This window comes from Drosophila innubila, chromosome X (genome assembly GCF_004354385.1).
Source record: "Drosophila innubila isolate TH190305 chromosome X, UK_Dinn_1.0, whole genome shotgun sequence".
In the NCBI taxonomy this organism is placed as follows: Eukaryota; Metazoa; Arthropoda; class Insecta; order Diptera; family Drosophilidae; genus Drosophila; species Drosophila innubila.
The window spans coordinates 40,438,886-40,446,360 of NC_047626.1; the positions used below are offsets into that span (position 1 = coordinate 40,438,886).

General features: G+C 36.5%; 1 long non-coding RNA gene across 1 annotated transcript in view; it reads right to left on the bottom strand.

Moving 5' to 3' along the window:
* Positions 1 to 1,267: 1,267 nt before the first annotated feature.
* Positions 1,268 to 7,475, bottom strand: part of LOC117793713 — a 7,223-nt gene continuing 1,015 nt past the window's right edge. Inside the window, exons 2-3 of the long non-coding RNA XR_004618302.1 lie at positions 4,874 to 4,879; positions 1,268 to 1,667 (exon numbers count right to left, since the gene is read on the bottom strand). This is a non-coding gene — a long non-coding RNA (uncharacterized LOC117793713). The remainder of the gene's footprint in view (positions 1,668 to 4,873; positions 4,880 to 7,475) is intronic.

Below are 7,475 nucleotides of genomic sequence, written 5' to 3' on the forward strand. Positions count from 1 at the left end.
TCGTATCTAGCAAGCTGCCACAACCACTTTTATGTTATAGTTTAGTACTTTATATTTAGGGGCCGCTCGCAAACAGGTTGCCGCAGCGGTTATCATTTTATTTATTTTATATTTGTCACATATTTTTGCGCCCGTGAATTCAATGCTATTCAGCAAATCACCGCGGCGGGTTTGTCACTTCTTTTATTTCATAATAACTTTTTTTTTGCGCTCGTGAATCTGTTATCCGTTCGGTGTTGAACAGGCAGATCACCGCAGCGGGTTAGTTATATTTGTTTTATAACAATTTATTAACGCTCGTGTATGTAGTTTACCTCATTTAAGGTAAACGTCACCACCGCAGCGGGTAATTGTTCAGTTTCTTTGAATTGATTGTTTAAATTTTTTGGATTTGCGACACAGCAACACACATTTTATCGACTTATTTGTAAGATCATTATTTTTTTCACACTGCACGTTTATTTCACCTTTGCACTTCATTCTTCAACTTAACGTATAGGGGTCCCAACTAATGTTAGTCGGGTCCCTGCTCGGGCGCCAGTTAAGCCTTTCCGTTACCCCATGATAACGGAATGGCATCTTTACCTAAACATAATTAGGTTCCTGTGGATTCCTTGGTTTCTTTGGTTGTTTGATATCCTCACGGAAGATTTCCCCAATCCAGCGTCTATTCCCAGTCCCAAGATAGAAGTAGCGACGGTTTAGGTTAACGTTATAATTTATTCTTGAATGGTTTATTTTATGTCAATTTATTTGTTCGAGGTTTCTACAGGTCTCTTCCAAGTCCCAATTGAGTCTAACCCTAGCTGGCTGAATTCTTCTACAGCAAACCTCGTTGCTCGTCTTGGTGTTGGCGTCGACGTCCGCGTCGGTGCCCGTCTTGCAGACGGTGCAATATGATCATCCCGCGTTGTTGTTGTTGCGCCGTATTTCCATACAGCAAATTGCTGATCGTAAGTATTGGGCTGTTTGGCCCGAACTTGCCGGTGTTGTGCAACAGCGGATATGGTGACCGCTGTCTCAGCGAAGCCGCTGTTTCGGCGAGTCAACGGCCCTTAGAATGCTGACTCGGCGCGGGGGGCGACGAGGAAGTAGACGCTGGGCTGTTGGCGGATATTGCGACAGCGCTTGAAATGTGCAGCTCATCGCGGGGGCGATGAGAGTAAAGGGGGAAATACTGCACTGTTAACTTATATATATATATATATACATGTATATATCCTTACATATTAATATGTGTGTGTTTGTTGATCGATTTTTTTGATTGTCGAATCATCAAGCAAAGGATAAGCTTCAGTGGATCGCAGTATGGCAGCTGCTCAACCAATTACAACACCTTGCCTGTTACAAAAGTCGTTTACAATTGATTCTAGGCTTTGTCATTGTATTAAATAATGTTTTGATATATAACTAGCGCGGCATCAGGTGATCGAAGATCCTCCCAATTTACTATGTTATACGTAACATTGGCAACACATCCATTGTCGTCTATTTAATGAATAATAAACTTTTGGTTTAGAAGCCATACAATGCAAATTGCCCTTATTTATCATTGCAGTCCAGCACGGATATGACCTTAGAGGCGTTCAGGCATAATCCAACGGACGTAGCGTCATACCACTGTTCGCTCGAACAAGTATTGTGCCATTGGTCCGTACCTGCGGTTCCTCTCATACTACGCAGGAATGCTGTCGCAACAACGTTTTGTCATTAGTAGGGTAAAACTTACCTGTCTCACGACGGTCTAAGCCCAGCTCACGTTCCCTTGCATGGGTGAACAATCCAACGCTTGGTGAATTTTGCTTCACAAATAGAAAGCCGACATTGAAGGATCAAAAGTGACTTCGCTATGAACGCTTGGCCGCCACAAGCCAGTTATCCTATGGTAACTTTTCTGACACCTCTTGTTAAAAACTCTTTAAACCAAAAGGATCGGTAGGCCGAGCTTTTGCTGTCCCTGTGTTTACTGAACACCGAGATCAAGTCAGCATTTGCCCTTTTGCTCTAAATTTAGCGTTTTCCCGCTAAACTAGCGGTTTTCTCAAAAAGTCGTAGAACAAATATTTCTAGATTTTTGTAGGGGAATGAGTCCCCATTATTAAATCCAAGCTTTTTTTGCGCTTTGATACAAACAGACAAACTGACTTGTCATCTTATTTTGAGAAGTCCACTAAAATTTTAATTCAATTATCTTTTGAACTAGTTGTTGGATTTGGGTGATCCAGGTATGAATCGACGCGTATTTTAAGAAATAAACAAATTTTACCAAAAGGCCCCAACAGCCCCATAAGCTGCAATCATTTAAATTTTGACCCTCCATTTACAATCCCTTATCGATCGGTATATAACTTGATCTGATCAGACAGTCATAGCAAATTTTCCATGGCTGTATATATTGCTAGTCGCCTTTCACCCTTCGTGCTGCTTTCGTCACTAGCGCGAACTGCCGTCCGCAGTGATTGCATGCAAAAGTGCTACATAATATATAAATGAATACAGGGTTTCATTTAAGGCATATGCACACTACACCTCCTTTTAGGGAAATAACGTAATATACAGGCCTGCTCCGAATTCCGAACGTTTTCAAAAGTAAAAACGAAACGAAAACGAAAGTTATACTAATTGGTGTTCACAATTCTGACCGAAATGGACTTGATTTTACCCTTCGAGCTCGGTTTCAAAAACGTTTCGACAGCAGTCATCGACCGTATCAGCTGTTTTAGCCAATGAAGAAGTGGAAATTGCTAAAATAATATAATATAATATATAATAATGCAGAGACTTCGAACAGTGCGCACCGAAGAAAACAATTTTGCGCAAAGATCTTGGCTTACGACCTTACAAGATCCAGCTTGTTCAAGAATTAAAGCCGCGCGCCCATGCAATGCGTCGTGATTTTGGTGTATGGGCCGAAAATGAGATTGATCTCGATGTTGATTTTTATCGCAAAATTTTGTTCAGTGATAATTGCCAACAACAACAACAAGCATAATTGCCGCATTTGGACAGAAGGTAATCCACATGAAACCCTTGAGACGCCATTACATCCACAAAACTGATTGTTTGGTGTGCTCTATGGGCTGGTGGAGTCATTGGGCCATACTTCTTCCGAAATTATGCTGGAGCGTCAGTTACCGTTAATGGAAACCGGTATAGAGCCATGATAACCACCAAGATCGTGTGATTTGACACCATTCGATTATTTTCTTTGGGGATATGTGAAGTCGCTCGTCTACCAACAAGCCACAAACGTTAGGGGACTTTAAGCCAACATTTGTCGCGTTATTGCTTACCAACAAAATACACCATTATTAAATAATATTTAATTTTGGTATTTTGCTAATTTTAGTATACATACTAGTGTATGTTTAAGATTAAAATTAATATATTATGACAATGTTTTGCTTAGTTAAAGTCTGTTAAAATTGAAAACATACTACTTTAAGTACACAAAATCTTGAACTAAGCCCAAAATGTAGGCAGTAATTTACGGATTCTGTAGTCGACTTTTCACCAATAGTATTGCATATCCTTATAAAGGAATCACAAAGCTTACCCCTGTACTATTTTGAGTTTTTTTTTGAGCAAAAAAATAAAATAATTTTTTTCATCATTTTTTCATCATAATTTTTGATTTCTTTTTTTGATCAATAATAATGATTATTTTTTTTATTTTATTTTTTTATCAATAATATTGTTTTTTTTTTTTTTTTTTTTTTTTTTATAAAAAAAAATGATTATGGTGTACGTTTTATTAAATTACTCATAACCAATAATTATTCTTGTTGAAAAACATAAAAAATTTAAATATAATCATTACCAAGTAATTTTTATAATATAACTTATAATGATTACGGTCCATGGTTTATTCAAGAAAAATATTAGAAGTGCTTCTTTTTTCCACGCTTCAATTCCGCGAGCGAAGCGAGCCGGGGGTTGGCGATCGAAGTGAGCAGGAGGCGGAGCCCCTATATATCTATATATATATACAATTCTTTGTCCAGTACACTCATTCACTCATCCATATATCATCGTACAGGCCAAACGGCTCAAGATACAAGTTTAAAGTTTTGGGACAACAAATTTATGACAATTTCATCGGGAGATAAGGCTGCGTTTTGCCAAATTCGACCTGTAAGTGCGTCAAAATGGAGTTCAAAGTTTACATGTATTTTTAGTTTACATGAAAAAAGTTTGGTCAAGCGCGGCACTTAGTGGCAAAGTAGTGCAGAGGATGGTCTGTTAGACTCACGCGCAAGGCTTCACGGGTTCATGACCTGCCGGCTCAGCCCAGGCAAATATTAGTTTTTTTTTTAATTTCTTAAATCAAAATAGTAGAGTTTGGTCATGCGCGGCATTCAGTTTCAAAGTAGTGCAGAGGATGGTCTATTAGACTCACGCGCATGGCTTCACGGATTCAAAACCTGCCGGATCAGCCCAGGTAAATTGTACTTTTTTTTAATTTTATTGTTTATTCGTATTTTTTTTAAATCAAAAATATAGAATTTGGTCAAGCGCAGCATTCAGTGGCAAAGAAAATGGTCTGTTAGACTCACGCGCAAGGCTTCACGAGTTCAAGACCCGCCGGTTCAGCACAGACAAATATAAATTTTTTAATTTATTGTTATTCGTATTTTAGACCCTGTATTTAAAAGTACAGGGTCTATTGGGTTTTTTTTTAACGAATATGTGCGTAACAGGCAGAAGGAGGCGTGGCAGACCCTATAAAGTATATATATTCTTAATCAGCATCAATAGCCAAGTCGATATAGCAATTTTCGTCTGTCCGTCTGTCTGTCTGTCTGTCTGTCTGTGTCTGTCTGTCAAATGTATCTGTCTGTCTGTCTGTCTGTCCGTCCGTCTGTATGAACACCTAGATCTCAGAGGTCTCTATATTGCAAGCAGATCAAGTTTATTTAAAAAATTTGGCCAAGCCCAGTTTATAGCCCACAAATCGAAAAAATTATATCAAATTATAAGAACAATTTAAAAGCTAGTGACACCAAATTTGGTATGTAGATTCTCAATTTTGAACCAGATCAAGTTTGTTTCTTTTTTAATCGGACCACTATATCATATAGCGCCCATAGAACAATCGGTCGAAAATTAAGTTTTTTAGTATGAAAAAACTTTTTTTTTTATGAATATCGTAATCAAACTGATACAATAAGCATATAAGTAGGTTTTATATACCCTGTCCAAAATTTGCTTCAAATCAGATCACTATAACAAATAGCTGTCATAGGACCGATCAGGCGAAAATCAAGTCTTAGTATGAAAAACTTTTGTTTAATGAGATATTGTAACCAAACTGATGCAATAAGCATATAACTTGGTTTTTTATATATCCTGTCTTAAGTTGGTTCAAATCGGATCACTATATCATATAGCTGTCATAGGACCGATCGGGTCAAAATCAAGTCTTAGTGTGAAAACTTTTTTTTGTTTATGAGATATCGTAATCAAACTGATACAATAAGCATATAACTTGTTTTTTATATCCTGTCAAAGTTGGTTAAAATCAGATCACTTTCTCAAATAGCTGTCATAGGACCGATCGGGCGAAAATCAAGTCTTAGTATGAAAATCTTTTATGGCAATGAGACATCGTTACCAATCTGATAGAATATACATTTTAAGTTAACCCAATATTTTTAAGTTTTTCCATTATTAGTTTTTGCCATGGATCAGTAATCAGTACCAGCTAAATGACATGATACCTTCTTATTCAAATCAGACTACTACTACGCTTTTCACCGTCTGTACGAAGCAATTATTATCAGTTATTAGAGAAGAATTTAAAATTTTTAGCTGTTAAAATTTCCTGCTGAATATAATAAGTAGCAACAAATTATATAAGATAACATTTTTGAAAGATAAAATAATAGTTATATTCACGCAGCCAGATTTGGCGGAAAGCCGGATTTGGCGGGGAAATTCCAGATTTGGCAGAAAAATTTAAGACTTGGCATGCAAAAGCGAATCTGTGAGTTTGGTTGAGATAACTTAAGCAACAGATCAGATTTTCATACTAAAGCTTAATTTGATCCTGATTGTTCCTATGTTCGATTTTGACCAAATTGTTATATATCAAAATTTATTAAAATGTTAATAAATGAAATTAATAAATACAAATAAAATCTTTCTCGGTCTGTTCTGCTCCAGACCCGTGCCCGTGAGTCTACGGACACCATCCTCTTCACTACCTAAGTACTAAGACCGCTGCAAACAACAATAAAAAAGCAGAATGTAGCAAAATATTAGTTTTGATTTAAAAAATACGAATAAACAATTAAAAAAAAAAAAGTATTATTTGTCAGCTGAACCGGCAGGTCTTGAACCCGTGAAGCCTTGCGCGTGAGTCTAACAGACCATCTCTGCACTACTTTGCCACTGAATACAGCGCTTGACCAAACTCAACCACATGTAAACCTGACGCACTTACAGGTCGAATTTGGCAAACGGCAAGGTCGTACGTCAAACCGTTTGGGCTGTACAATGCTAAGAAAGTCAATTGACAAAGGATATATGTGTATAGATTATAATTCAATGTTAAGAAAGTCAATTGACAAAGCGATATATGTGTATAGATTATAATTCAATGTTAACCTAAATTATCAATTTCAGTTGACATGTAAACTTAAACTTTAATATAAGTGACTAGCGCCTTAATTTCCAAGCTTTGCCTTGTAGCGTTAGGAATCATATCGTAAATAAATAAATAAATAAATGAATCGGATACCAAGCTTCTCGGAGCACTAAATTTTGTATTTTAATTAATTATAATAAATCCATTATAAACCAAACAATACTAAGGCAACGAAACCTATATTGCCATAAGCTCAACAAAATAAAAAAATAATTTGTATGCTAAAAGTTAATTTCCACCTAATTTTTCCACTATATCATATAGCGCCCATAGGAACAATCGGTCGAAAATCAAGTTTTAGTATGAACAACTTTTGTTTAATGATATATTTTAACCAAACTGTTGCAAAAAGCATATAACTTGGTTTTATATATCCTGTCCAAAGTTGGTTAAAATCAGATCACTTTCTCAAATAGCTGTCATAGGACCGATCAAGCGAAAATCAAGTCTTAGTATGAAAAACTTTTTGTTTTATAAGATATCGTTACCAATCTGATAGAATATACATTTAAGAACTTAAATATATTTAGTTTTTTTCCATTATTAGTTTTGCCATAGTAAGTACGGGATCTCTGACAGTCGAGGTATGCTCGACTGTAGCACCGGCCCACTTAGTTTAGTTTACGTTTTATGATTTCTGACAAAACGGCTCTCAGTTGATTTTATTAAATTTGGCAGAGGCTTGGATGATATTACCTGTCTACTGAATCTACACGAGGTAAAAGTCTAGTGACGAAAGCATATTCCAGCTGCAAAATTTCTGATATCCAATTTGTGAAAAAAAATGAAGTTATTATCATATGCTTCGCAAATAACTGTTGACGTT